The 12,821-nt window shown below is 39.4% G+C and overlaps 1 pseudogene; it reads left to right on the top strand.

Moving 5' to 3' along the window:
* The first annotated feature begins 4,057 nt into the window (after nucleotides 1-4,057).
* On the top strand, nucleotides 4,058-4,706 carry LOC144323093 (claudin-6-like; annotated as a pseudogene).
* The last annotated feature ends 8,115 nt before the right edge of the window (nucleotides 4,707-12,821 follow it).

Here is a 12,821-nt window from a genome sequence, read left to right on the forward strand (position 1 = left end):
ACCAAAGGCAGGCGCCAAACCGCTGTGCCACCCAGGGATCCCAAAAGAGAGTTTTAATGCACTCCACAGAAAACAATAGCAACAAAGCAGGTCTTAGCAGCAGGTTGATAGTTGCTTGCAGAAAAGCAACTGGAATCAGCAATTTGCTGGAACCTGATGAAGAAGTAACCAAATTGATATGTCTTATGGGTTTAGGTACAGCCTTTCCTGCATAATATCAGCTCCAGAGATACTCCTATCATTATTCTAGGTAAGATACTGAAATTGGCATACATGTAATGACAACTGAAACAGATGGGTATTCAAATACTATTTGGTTACTGCCAAAGCCAGTTCCATTCCTTCTTTGCTCCAGAGTTCAGAAATTCTTTTTCTTTCTGCTCCAGAGTTCAAAATTCTTAGCGCCCACCTTCAGCCCAGGGCATGATCCTGGAGTCCAGGGATCGAGTCCCACATCGGGCTCCCTGCATGGAGCCTGCTTTTCCTTCTGTCTGTGTCTTGCCTCTCTCTGTGTGTCTCTCATGAATAAATAAAATCTTAAAAAAAAAAAAAAACAACTCTTTTTCCATGTGGCTGTGTGAAATAGTGAGTGAATGCTAAAACACTAGGAGCAATAAATAAAAGGAAGGGCAGGAATCTTGAGTCTTTTTCTGAAAATATTCAGAAAACATCCTCTTTAAGCTCTGCACAAAGCTGCAGATTGTGAGATTACTTCAGTGAAGTGGCATCATCACAAGTGCTCAGATCTTCAATCCAGGGGTAGACAATTCATGTTTACAGTCAGCCACTATTGGAGGCAAAGAAAACAAAGATTAATAACATCAATACCAGTAGACTTTGATAAGTTATGAATGTATATTGGATTACTTAGAGAAACCATTAAGAAAACTGCAAAGCCATATACCTAAAAACTCTATAAATAAAGAAGAAATTCTTAAAAGTATCTAAGAAAGGAGAAACAGAGGAATGAGAAATAAAGAAAACAAGCTGAAATGACAAAAAGTCAAAACACATCAATAGTTACCTTAAAAAAATGGTGTAAGCATACCAATTAAAGAGATCAGAGTGGATTAAAAAATAATCACCTGATAATGTGCTTGCTGTCCAAAAGAAACTCTTTTCAAATACAATGACATCAATAAATTGAAAGTAAAATGATGGAAGAAGGATACAAACTTTAATCAAAAAAATTTGGGGCACCTGGGTGGCTTAGTCAGTTAAATGTCCAATTCTTGATCTCAGATCAGGTCTTGGTCTTAGGGTCATGAGTTTAAAAAAAAAAACCTGAGTGGCTCTATTAATATCAGATAAATTAGTAGACATTAGAGCAAATAAATTTGCTAGAGACAAAAGGGACTTTACATAATGATAAAAGGTAAAATGATAAGTGTTAATCCACCAGGAACACATTACAATCTTAAATGTGAATCCACGAAGCAAATGAAGCTTATAATATACATAACCCACAAAACACATGAAGCAGACACTGATTGAGCTGAAAGGAGAAATAGGCAGACACACAATTATAGTTGGGGAACTCAACACTCCATTCTTAATGATTAGTAGAACTTCTTCTGCAGAAAATCAGTAAGGATATAGAAGGACTCAACAACACAATCAATCAACAGAATCTAACATACAACACCTAACAACACCAGGATACACTTTTTTTTTTTGTCAAATACCTACAGAACACTCACCAAGACAAACCAGATCCCTGGCCATAAAACAAATCTCAACAAATGTAAGAGTTAAAATCATACAGAGCATGTTCTCAGACCATATGAAGTCAAACTAGAAATCAATACCAAGAAAATCTCTGAACATGCAGAATTTAAACAACACACTTCTAAAAAATATGTGGGTAAAATAGGAAGTCTCAAGCCAAAAGCACATAATTGAATGATAAATAAAATATAGCATATAAGGGATCCCTGGGTGGCTCAGTAGTTTAGGGCCTGCCCTCAGCCCGGGGCATGATCTTGGAGTCCCAGGATCTAGTCCCACATAAGGCTCCTTGCATGGAGCCTGCTTCTCCCTCTGTGTCTCTGCCTCTCTCCTCTCTCTCTCTCTGTCTATCATGAATAAATAAAATCTTAAAATATATATATATAACATATAAAAATTTGTGGAATTTAGCTAAAGCAGGACAGAGATCAGGAAATTTCATAACACTAAATGCTGTGTAGGAAAAAAAGAAAAGTCTTCAAATCTAATCAATAATCTAAATTCCTACATCAAGAAACTAGAAAGAGAAGAGGAAAAAAAACCTGAAAGCATGCAGAAAAAGAAAATAATAAAGAGGATAAATCAACAAATTTGAAACAGAAAAAAAAATAGAGAAAATTAATGAGCCAAAAAGCTGGAACTTTGAAAAAAACAATAAAGGTGATCAATCTTTAGCAAGATTAACAAAGTAAAAAGGAAGAAAAAAATGAATTACCAAAATTAAGAATGGGAATATCACTACAGATTCTGCGGTTACTAAACAAGTGATAAAGCAATACCACAATTTTATTTTTATAAAATTGACAACTCAGGGCAGCCCGGGTGGCTCATCGGTTTAGCGCCACCTTCAGCCCAGGGCCTGATCCTGGAGACCTGGGATCGAGTCCCACGTCCCGCTCCTTGCATGAAACCTGCTTCTCCCTCTGCCACACTCTCTCTCAATCTCTCTCTCTCTCTGTCTGTCTCTCATTAATAAATAAATCTTTAAAAAAAAATTGACAACTCAGAAAAAGGGATAAATTGCTTAAGCATCACAAACTACCAAAACTCAATCAAGAAAAAATAGACAACTTGAGTAGTCCTGTAGCCATTAAAGAAATTCAATTTGTAATTTAAAAGCTTCCCTTGCCATACACACAAAAATCTTCAATTCCAGATGGTTCCATCAGGGAATTCAACAGAACATCCAAAGAATTAACACTAATTTGGGGCACCTGGGTGGCTCAGTTTGTTAAGTGTCTGCCTTCTGCTCAGGCCAAAATCTCAGGGTCCTGGGATCCAGCCCCACGTTGGGCTTCCCTCTCAGCAGAGAGTCTGCTTCTTCTCCCTGTGTGCCCCACCCCCGCCCCGCATGTTCTCTTTCTCTCTCAAGTAAATAAATAAAATATTCCCAAAAAGAACACCAATTTTACATAATCTCTTCCAGAAAATAGAAGAGAAGGGAACATATTCCAACTTATTTATGAGGCTAGTTTGCCCTGATACCAAAACCAAAGACAGCACAAAAACAGAAAACTACAAACCAATATCCTACAATATCTCATTTAGATACAAAAATCCCCCACAAAATATTAACAAACCTAATCCAGCAACATATTTAAAAAATTGTATACCATAGCCAAGTGGGATTTATTCCAAGTATAGAAGGCTGGTTCAACATGCTTAAAAATAATCAGTGCAGGGGTGCCTGGGTGGCTCAGTAAGTTGTGCAACCAGCTCTTCGTTTTGGCTTGGATCATGATCTCAGGTTCATGATGTTGAGCCCCACATTGGGCTCCATGCTCGGTGGAGAGTCCACTTGGGATTCTCTTCCCCCTCTGCCCCTCCCCTCATCTCTCTCTGAAATGAATAAATCTTAAAAAAAAAAATCAGGGTGTCTGGGTGGCTCAGTCTGTTAAGTGTCTGCCTTTGGCTCAGGTCATGATCGTTGGGTCCTGTGATCAAGCCCCACATCAGGCTCCCTGCTCAGTGGAGAGCCTGCTCCTCCCTCCCACTTGTGTTCTCTCTTGCTCTCTCTTGCTATCTCTCTCTCTCTCTCTCAAATAAATAAATAAAATATTTTTTAAAAAATCAACAATCTTGAAAAATAAGAATCAATTGAGAAGAATCATCTGAGAAGAATCACTCTGTTCAATATTAAGGTTTACTATTTAGCTAGTTATCTAGAGAGTGAGATACTGGTGGAATATTCTGTTCCATTAATCTATGGATCAATGGATACAATGGATCACAGATCAATTCTGTTCAATTCTGTGAGAACCCACACACTCGGTGGCTCCTATGAATCCCGGTGGACCTCTTCGCAGCTCCTGTCCACCCCCACTTTGCCATGGCTTCTGCTAGCCTGCAAATCCTGGGGATCATCCTGACACTGCTTGGCTGGATGAATGCCTTGGTGTCCTGTGCCCTGCCCCTGTGGTAGGTGACCACCAGCATCGTGGTGGCCCAGGTGGTTTGGGAGGGGCTGTGGATGTCCTGCGTGGTGCAGAACACAGGCCAGATGCAATGCAAGGTGTACAACTCCCTGCTGCGCTGCCCCAGGCCCTGCCCCAGGATGCCCCCCAACCCCCCATGTGGTTTCCCTCCTCTTTGCCCTGCTCGGGCTGCTAGTCTACCTCGCGGGAGCCAAGTGCACCACCTGCGTGGAAGACAAGGACTCCAAGTCCCCTCTGGTGCTAGTCTCTGGGATCATCTTTGTCATCTCAGGGGTCCTGACCCTGATCCCCGTCTGCTGGACGGCCCACACCATCATCCAGGATTTCTACAACCCCCTCGTATTGGATGCCCAAAACTGGGAGCTGAGAGCCTTCTTCTACTTGGGCTGGGCAGCCTCTGGCCTTTTATTGCTGGGGGGGGGGGGGTTCTGTGCTGCACCTGCCCCTCTGGGGGGTCCTCGAGCTCAAGCCCGACACTCAGCATCTGCTGCACATGCCACCTCTCAGGGTACCCCCGAGTACCCCACTAAGAATTATGTCTAATTCTTAGTCTAACCCCCTAAGCTGGAGAAATCATGATGGTGATTTAGACAGCTTTGGGCTTGTTTTTATCTTTTTTTTTGCTTTTGGGGAGAGGGTTTTTTTTTTTTATTCATTTGATAACCAAGAAACCCAAGTCTCTCATGAGCTCTGCTGTTGGTATTTCTGACCTTTGGATAAGGGAACCAAGGAGGTGATGCTTCAGAGTTTCTGGATATTTCTCCGCCCTGGACATCCCCATCGTGGAGACCAGCCTGGAGCTGTGGGCCAACATAAAGGCTGCCTGCTGTTCAGATGCTTTCAGCCTGTCCCTTACTGGTCAGGCCTCTGGAACCCCTGGGGGCTCGTGAGCATTTAGAAGAGCAGATGATAAGTCACCAGAGAACTGCCCATCTCCAAATCTTCTGACTTCTGACTCCACTATCTTGAACCCTGTCCCAGCTGTGCTGTAGACCCCTGGCCCTCTCATCTTCAGCCCCTGCACACTTCTGCCGTGCTTCCCCCACCACACACATGCACCAGTTTTTGCTAAATAAAGCTTGTCTTATTTTGTAAAAAAAAAAAAAAAAAGAGAGAGAGAGAACCCAAAAATAGACCCACACAAGAATGACCAACTGATTTTTGATGAAGTTATCAGAGCAATTCAATGGAGGAGGGATAGTCTTTTCAACAAATAATGCTGGAGAAATTGGACATCCATATGCAAAAAAAATCAATTAACCTACCAAAACTTCATAACTTCTACAAAATTTAAAACAAAATTGGACCCTGGACTTAAATGTAAAATATAAAAATATAAAACTTTTTTTAAAAAAGGTTTTATTTATTTATTTGACTGAGAAAGAGAGAAAAAGAGCACAAGCAGGGGGAATGGCAGGCAGATGGAGAGGGAGAAGCAGGCTCTGCATTGAGGCGGGAGCCCAATGTGGGGCTCAGTCCCAGGACCCTGGGATTGTGACCCTAGCCAAAGGCAGACACTTAACTAACTGAGCCATCCAGATGCCCCTAAAAATGTAAAACATTTAGAAAAAAAATAAAAGTTTTGGGGATCTCAGGCTAGAAAAACAGTTCTTAGACTTGACACCAAAATATGATCTATGAAAGGAAAAATTGATAAGTTGGTCGTCATCAAAATAAAAAAAATTTGCTCTATAAAAGACTCTAGGAGAAAAAATAAATTAAAAAATTTTTAAAAGACTCTAGGGGGATGAAGAAATGAGCTATAGACTGGAGGAAAATGATTCCAAACCTTTAATCTAAGAAAGGACCAGTATCTGGAATATGTAAAGAATACTCAAGACTCAATAGTAAAAATATAAATAATACAATCAGAACACAAGACAGGTGGTGCCTGTGTGGCTCAGTCAGTTAAGCATCTGCCTTTGACTCAGGTCGAGATCCCAGGGTCCTGGGATCGAGTCCTGCGTCAGTCCTCCTCCCTCCCTTAGTGAGGAGTTTGCTTCTCCTTTTTCCTCTGCACCTCCTCCAACTTGTGCATGCTTGCTCTCTTGCTCTCTCTCTCTCAAATAAATACATAAAATCTTTAAAAGAAAATAAAAAGAGGGCAGCCCCTGTGGCCCAGTGGTTTAGCGCCACCTTCAGCCCGGGGTGTGATCCTGGAGTCCCAGGATTGAGTCCCATGTCAGGCTCCCAGCATGGAGCCTGCTTCTCCCTCTGCCTATGTCTCTGTCTCTGTCTCTCTGTCTCTGTCTCTCTCTCTCTCTCTCTCTCTGTGTCTCATGAATAAATAAATCTTTAAAAAAAAAAAAGAAAATAAAATAAAAAGAATGTGAGACAGGAGTGACACATGAGAGAAGCAGGAGTCAAGAATGGCTCCCAAATTTTTAGCTTAGGTGAACAGGGGCTATCAGATAAGACTGAGAATCTGTTTTCGTATCTTAAAGTATATGCTAAATGTGATATCATACATTTAATGTGAAAGAGGATTGCATAGATCAGAACGTGGGCACAGGACATGAACAGACATTTCATCAAAGAAAATATTCAGAAGGCAAATAACTACATGAATAGATGTTCAACATCATTGACCATTAAAGAAACGCAAACTGAAACCACAATGACATGTCACTACACACCTATTAGAATAACCAAAATAAAATACAGTGACAGCACTAAATGCTGGTGAGTATGTGGAAAAGATGGATCGCTCACACATTGCTGATGGGAATATAATGTGATAACAGTCACTCTAGAAAACATTTGGGAGTTTCTTATAAAATTAAACGTGCAACGACCATTCAACCCAGCAGCTGCCCTCCTGGAGAAATAAAGACTAATGTCCATACAAAAACCTGCACACAAATGTTATATAACACCTTTATTTATAATAGCCAAAACCTAGAAACAACCTAGATGTCTTTCAACAGGTAAACAAACTATGGCACCCTGGAAATCTACTAAGGAATAAGAAGGCATCAACTACAGGCACACACAACAACTTGAATGAATCTCCAGGGGTGTTGTGGGTTGTTAGAGCACCATGTCAGCAATTCATGCTGAAATGGTTTAAGAAAAAACTATATTTGCCCTATTCTTACAAGCCTGAAATTATTTTAAAAGAAAAAAAGAATAACTGACAGAATTTAAAATTTAAATGGACATGAGAAAGGCCAGAGTCAAGAAAGACTACGAGGTTTCTAGCTCAGGTGACGGGGGTTACCAGCTGAGACTGAAATGTAAGGCTTCATATCTTAGTTATAATATATGTTAAATAGCACTTCTTAAACGGAATGTAAAAGAGGATTGCACAGATTAAAGATTCTCTTTTACTATTGCATATTCATTTATTAAGGTTATCCTGACAAATTCCTGTATCCACAGCTAACTTCTAGGAATTGCCTGTGGTCAGATGGTTTGGTGCAAGAATAAGAACCTGAAATCCTAAGCCTCATTCCTGGCTCTAGTTTTACACAGTGCACTAAATTTCTTCAGTGCTCACCTTTTCACTTATGAAGTGGGACTAATAACTCTAGTCTGCAAAGTACTTTCCTCAGGGGAGAGTCATAATTTGAGCACAATTAACTGCTTCTAATTTTTCAAAGAGTAAAATTCTACCTAAATGGTGGAAACACAATATCCCAAACTAATTGTTTCTACACGTGATTTTTTTTTAAAAGCCACCAATTCATTTTGTGGTAATATTATGAAATGGAGATTAAATTGGAACTAACTCATGTAAAAATAATATCCTTTAATATTAGCCATAATAGCAGCTTGGTATTATCTTAACAGGAGAGTGTGCAACATGAGGAGGGAGGGGGAAGAGGTAAAAAGCAACAAAAAGTCTATTCCTACATAAGCCTCCAAAATTAATAATCATTGGTATCCACTCCTTCTGTAGGTTTTCTCAGAAAGCAGCAGAATTACAGGTAGTCCCAGCATGAAACTAATGAACTCAACACAAACAATATCATTAGACATGAGAAGAGATTCTGCTTTGGGGTATTAGTGTCAGACTCTCATACTGAAGACCAAATTTGGGACCATACCTTAATCTAAAGGGATTGGGTCTTACTAAGATGCTTTCATTTGCTCATTGTTAAGTCCCTCCCCCCAGCTCTTCAGGGTGTTTTCAGGTTGTTCTTTAGAAGACCAGGAAAGCTGAGAGAGAAAAAACAGCTCATGCATCCATCATCTCTCCTCTCAGAGAAGCAGTGATTTTTATAGGACTGTAAACAGTAGTTTTTAAGTGGTCTCACCTCCGATTTTAATGTGAGTCTTTAGTTTAAACAGAGTCATAAAATCATGAAATATGCCTACAGTAGCAGAAATAAAAGAAACCAGGTCTTAAAGCATGTCTGAATAAAATTCTAGTCACTATGCAGGCTTTGAGGGGCCGTAGGTCATAGAGTCATTTAGTTTCTTAAAATTGTTATTTGGGCACCTGAGTGGCTCAGTGGTTGAGCATCTGCCTTTGGCTCAGATCATGATCCCAGGGTTCTGGGATGGAGTCCTGCATCGGGCTCTGCAGGGAGCCTGCTTTTCCCTCTGCCTATGTCTCTGCCTGTCTCTGTGTCTCATGAATGAATAAATAAAATCTTTAAAAATAATAAATAAAAATTCTTATTTAAGTATACATACAGAGAAGTGTATAAATCCTAAGTGTACAGATTGATGAATAATAAAAAGTGACCATATCTATGTAATCAACAATCAGGTCAAGAAATAGTAATATATGAAAAACTAGTTCTCGGTACAAATAGGTCAGAACGGTGGTTAATGGTGGAAGTTGTCATCTGGGTGAAGGATATGCCTACTGAGGCATCTATATCTTGATCTGGGTGATAATTATCACAAGTATTTACTTATGTAAAAATTACCCTGTACATTTAAGATTTGTGCATTTTCTCTACTTAAGTTATAATTGAATAAAAAGTAAAGAAAAGTTGAAGGATTAGTTTTGCCTGTTCTTGAGCCATATGTAAACAGAATCCTACCGCATGAGTTTTTTTTATCTTGCTCAATGTTATGTTTGGGAAATCCACCCATGTGGTTGAATATAGTTGCAGTTCATCCCTTTTTGTCAATAGTGTTTAATTATATGAATATGCCACAGTTTATTTATCCATTCTACTTTTGGGTTGTATCCAGTTTGAGGCTAATATGAATACTATTTCTGTACATGTCTTCTGGTATGGTTTTGGACACATTGCTGCAGTCATATATTTAGGAGTAACATTTCTGGATCTTAGGGTGTGTGTATACTCAATTAGATATATTGCCAAAGAGTTTTCCAACCTGGTCATCCAATTTACATCCCCACCATTAATGTCTGAGAGTTCCCAGTAGCCCCACTTGTCAGTAGTTGATATTGTCAAGTTTTGTGATCTTAGTCATTCTTAGTCATTTCGTTGACTGCTTAGTGAGTTTGAGTACTTTTTCATGTATTAGTAGTCATTTTGTGAAATCCCTTCAAACACCCATTTTTAAAGTAGTCTGTATTTTGTCTCACTGATCTGAAAGGTTTTGTTGTTGTTGTTGTTGTTGTTGTTTTAACGTTTTAAAGTAAACTCTACCCTCAACTTGGAGCTCAAACTCATGACCCTGAGATCAAGAGTCACATGCTCTACTGACTGAGCCAGTCAGGTACCCCTGCAAGAGTTCTTTATATATTCTGGATATAAATACCCTGGCTTGCCTTTTTACCTTCTTAATGGTGTCTTTAGTGAACAGTTGTTATTAATATCAGTTTGGTCCAACTTATTGATCTTTTCTTTCATGGTAAGTGCACTTTTTGTGTCCTATTTAAGAAATCTTTTTCAGGAGAGAGTCTGAGATGGTGGAGGAGTAGGAGATCTTAGTTTTGTCTGCTCCCAGGAACTCAGCTAGATAGCTATCAAATCATTCTGAACACCTGTGAACTCAACCAGAGATCTAGGAAAAGAATTGCTGGAATTCTACAAATAGAAAAGCAATCACTTTCTGCAAGGTAGGAGGTGTAGAGAAGCAAATCCGAGGAGATATATGGGAAGATAAACCATGGGGGGAGGGAGCCGCTACTGAAAAGTAATAGAGCAGCAGAGCACAAAATCGGAACTTTTAGAAATCTACTCAGGTGAGGGACATCCCTGCCCGAGAGACGCTCAGGGGTCCAAGTGAGGTGGAATCCTAAGTGGGACAGTGTGGTCTCAGGATCCCCAGGTTCACAGAAAGAACAGAGGTGCCTGAGAGCGGCAGAGTTCCCAGGCATTGGAGCAGGAAAGTTATCTGCAATCAGTGAGCCCAAGAGGAGCAGCGTGGGTGTGAGCTGCAGGAGAGCACAGGGTTTATAGACTGAAAATGAGGTCCCGTGCCTGAGATAGAAATGCTTGGTCACAGGCTAGGTGAGCTCAGAGTGCAAACAGAGACAAGGGAGACAGGAGTGATTGACTGCTTTGCCCTGAGGGTGCACTGAGGACTTGGGGGTGCAAAATTTTGGCTCCAGGGCTGGAGATTGGAAGGCCACCATTTTCACTCTCATTCTCTAAAGTGTCTCAGAAAGCCTTCAGGGAACAAAAGCCACATAGGGCAATTCAAGGCAGATTACTTAGTTTGGTCCCCTGGCAAGGGTGGTGCAATTCTGCAGGGAGGGGGAAGTCACCTGAGAATCAGTGCAATGGTCCCCTCCCCCAGGAACACTGGCTAAGACCAAGTCTCCTGATCACAGAACTGTAAAATTCCAGCACTGGGGAAAATAGTATATAGAATTCATGAGGGTTTTTTTTTTCTCATGATTCTTTAGTCTTTCCATTTTAATGTTTTTCTCTTTCCATTTCAATCAATTTCTTATCAACTCTTTTTTAAAGTCTTTTCAAAATTTTCATCTTTACAGTTACATTCTATCCTTTCATTGTATTTAAATTTATTTTTGTATATATATAAAGTTTTCCTTTCTTTATGATTTTGGGATGCAGTTTCTTCTAGTAAACAGACCAAAATACACAGACTCTAGTGTATTGCTCTGTTCTGTTCACTTGTATGATTATATTATTTTTTTTCCAATTTTGGGTCTCTTCTGATTTGTTTAGTGTATATTTCTCTGGGGTCATTGTTGCCATTTTCACATTTTGTTCTCTCATTCATCTATTCTTCTCTGGAGACAATGACTAGATGGAAAAACTGACCTCAAAAGAAGGATCTAGAGGCAGTACTGACTGCCAGGGTCATAACCAGTATGGATATAAGTAAGATGTTGGAACTAGAAGTCAGAATAACAATCCCAAAGATATTAGCTGGCCTTGAAAAAAAGCATAGAAGACACTAGAGAATCCCTTTCTGGAGAATTAAAGAACTAAAATCTAATCAAGTTGAAATCAAAAAGCTATTAATGAGATGCAATGAAAAATGGAGGCTCTAACTGCTAGGATAAATGAGGCAGAAGAGAAAATCAGTGATACAAAAGACCAAACAATGGAAAGAAAAAAGCTGAAAAAAAGAAAGATAAACAGCTACTGGATCATGAGGGGAGAATTTAAGAGAGAAGTGATACCATAAAGTGAAACAATATTACAATAATTAGAATCTCAGAAGATGAGAAAAGGGGGGCAGAAGGTATATTGGAGCAAATTATAGCTGAAAACTTCCCTAATCTTGGGAAGGAAATAGGCATTCAAGTCCAGGAGCAATAGAGAACCCCCCTCCCCAAGATCAATAAAAATAGGTCAACACCTTCACACATAATAGTGAAACTTGAAAATCTCAGAGACAAAAATAAAATCCTAAAACCCACTCAGGACAAGAGGTCCATAACCTACAAGGGTATAAACATTAGACTGGCAGCAGATCTATCCACAGAGAACCAGCACGCCAGAAAAGACTGGTATGATATATTCAGTATACTAGATGAGAAAACACACAGCCAATGATATTTTATCCAGCAAGGCTGTCATTCAAAATAGGAGAGATAAAAAGCTAAAAAAATAGGAGAGATAAAAAGACAAAGAGAACTAAAAGAATCTTGATCACTAAAACCAGCCCTGAAAGAAATATTAAAGGGGATCCTTTAAGCAAAGAAAGAGACCAAAAGTAACATAGACCAGAAAGGAATAGAGACAATATACAGAAACAGTGACTTTACAAGTAATACAATGACACTGAATTCATATCTTTCAATAGTTACTCTGAATGTAAAAGGGCTAAATGCCCCAATCAAAATACAAAGGATATAAGATTGGATAAAAAAAAGCAAGACCCATTGATATGCTGTCTGCAAGAGACTCATTTTAGACCCAAAGACACCTCCAGATTGAAAGTGAAGGAGTGGAGAACCATTTATCATGATAACGGACTCCAAAAAGAAAGCTGAGGTAGCAATTCTTATATCAGACAAAATTGATTTCGAAGCAAAGACTGTAATAAGAGGTGAAGATAACCACTATATCACAATTAAAGAGTCTATCCAACAAGAAGATCTAACAATTGTAAATATTTATGCCCCTAACACAGAAGCAGCTGATTATATAAACACATTAATACCAAAATTAAAGAAACACATTGATAATAATAAGTAATAGTAGGGGACTTTAACACCCCAGTCACAGCACTGGACAGATGATCTAAGCAGAAGATCAACAAGGAAATAAGGGCTTTGAATGAAACACTGTACAAATGGACTTCACA

This window comes from Canis aureus, chromosome 11, assembly GCF_053574225.1.
Source record: "Canis aureus isolate CA01 chromosome 11, VMU_Caureus_v.1.0, whole genome shotgun sequence".
Classification (NCBI taxonomy): domain Eukaryota; kingdom Metazoa; phylum Chordata; class Mammalia; order Carnivora; family Canidae; genus Canis; species Canis aureus.